This window comes from Pinus tabuliformis, chromosome 5_2, assembly GCF_031772625.1.
Source record: "Pinus tabuliformis cultivar Carrire ecotype Pingquan chromosome 5_2, CPIR1, whole genome shotgun sequence".
Lineage (NCBI taxonomy): Eukaryota > Viridiplantae > Streptophyta > Pinopsida > Pinales > Pinaceae > Pinus > Pinus tabuliformis.
In genome coordinates, this window is record NC_142306.1 from 138,008,416 (window position 1) to 138,010,951 (window position 2,536).

The window sequence follows — 2,536 nt, forward strand, 5'->3', positions numbered from 1 at the left end:
ATTACGTTGTGAGAAATTATTTGTTTCCAGGAGTAGGATTAAACATTAATATTCAGTGATAAAGATGCATTAGTAGAACATTCATATTCATTGAGAAATTATGAATTATTCAGTGAGAATTTAGTGAGAAATTATGAATTAGTATTCAGAATTGTCTCACACACAACAGTCATGAAAACTCTCTTACTTAGCATTTCCTTTCAAATAGTATACATCTATATATGCGGAAAAGTATAAGAAATAAACAGATAATGAAACCTCACTTTTACTAACTCTAGACCAATCAAAACATACATATGTATATTCTATCATACATTAACATTAACTAAATTCTTGTCTCCATGTCAACTTATCTACCTCCTCTGCAAGCTAGAGATGGGCGAAAGATGTTGTTTGAGAGAAACATAAAAAACCCTCAGAGTTCGACAGAATGTATAATGAAACGCTATGGTGAATTGAAGTTCCAACCAAGAGATATCGATTCGTGAGGTTACTGCTATAATACAAATGAAAATGTTATAAGGAAAGGGTAGAATGACTCTCGCAAAGAATAACCCTCTTGTAGAGATTTGAAAACAAAATCGAAGAAGATAAAGGCTTTCAATTTAAACAAATGACATAAGCAAACTACGAAAACACACCCTATTCTTCCAATAGATGGATTCCAGAAACAGACCTTTAAATATATATAAGCGATGGTTTAAGAATATCATATAAACCCAGTTACATAAATTAATGAGTGTAACAGAGTTCTTGTCTAAAGACCAATTTAAGGATGAGAGATCCTTCTTTGTCTCTCCAAAAGAGTTATAGATTAAAAAGAAATAATTGCATTTAAACCGACATTTACATCTAGCGGTCTAGAAAGGCTTCAAAATGCCATTCACTACAAAAAATTCAGGTGTGACATAATTAAAAATAGTCTCTTATGCACTTTGCAAATTCACAAGTCACATAAACCACATCAGATTAACCAAGAGAAGCCGGGAAGATAAGTTCCAACCTGTACCAGTTGCAGAGTTGCGAGAAGGCATGACCATTGAAAACCCAAAGGATTAACCACAATGGCATCCCTATTAAATAGTAGCATACCTGCAAAATCCATTGGAAAACATTAGCAGAGGGGCTAAGAACCTGAATCATTTTTATGTTATAGCTATGAGTTATTAGACCAAGCCAGCCTTATCTAAGTTAGGTAAGCCGCAACTGAGGGTCATCTAGTTACATATCACATCCCTTCTAGGATTGGAAGAATGTAAGGAAAGTAGAAACATAAAAAATGTAAGAGCCTTTTCATCATTAGGGGCTTAACTGTTTCATACCCATGAGGATGACTGCCACTCCTCGTAGCACCTGAAGGGTTGGATGCCAAACCTGACTAGCAAAGGGATGCATTAACCCAAGTGCTTGAACAAATCTCAACTAAAACAGAGTATGACCTAAACAAAGAACTGGAACTGTAGGCAGCAAGGGTTCAAAATTACCTCCTCGTGGTAGTTGAACATATGGATCCATAGGGCATGGAGGTCGAGATAAGGAACCCACACAGAAACTAGGAGTAAAAATATGCAGAGGAACCAAAATCCTCAACCATGGATTGCAAGTGAGCTATATACTAGTGGGAAACAGGGTATTGGGTAGATGGAAAAGCCTAGAGCCATCATCATCGTCATATAGTGCTGACCTGATCAACGGACTAGATTCACAACACCTGTCGTAGCCAGAGTAGAACGAAGGATAGCTACCAACTGTATAATCGCCAAATATCAATCCGCATGGAGTCATATATAGCCAGCATTTATTCCCAAGGCAAAAAATAGTGCATTTTCCTCGCGGAGGATCATACGAGCCCTCACGGTATGGCAGAGCCAACTTTGGGCAGTAATGCCAAATTTAATTAAGAAGACATGCCTTGGAATCACACCCACCTACGTGGCGGATATATATATGGAGATTCATATATATAAATTAAGGTTTGAATTAATATATGAATTAATGGGTAAAAATAATTTCATTTTTTTAATATTATTTTTATGTATTATGGCAATGGATGTTACAAATGGTATCAGAGATCAAGTTTGAACACTGATACTCTTGGGGGAAATTATATACATGTAAAGAATGAATGTGATCTCTGTAATTTAACTAAGTGAATCTATATGTGAACACATAGAGATTTCCTCCACACAAAAAGAGGAAAAATGCAAAGGATCCCAGGACCACCCAATTTGCCAGGAACAAACTATGTGAATGCTAATCCTGTTATCTAGATTCAGCTAAGCGAGGAGTCTCGTCAAGCTAATGCAGTTTTAATAGACACCATGCAACAACATCATGCAGAGATGACCAATTTAAGAACTGACAATGAAAGACTCTGTCTAGAATAGGAGAAGATCCTAAGAATTCTGGCCAATCGACGAAACCAATGACACCTAAACCCTAGTGGTGAAGATACGGAGAAGAACCCAGCAGCTCAGCATAGAGACGAAAATGTCGAATCAGCCAAAAAACATGGGAAAGATGAAGAAGGGAACTA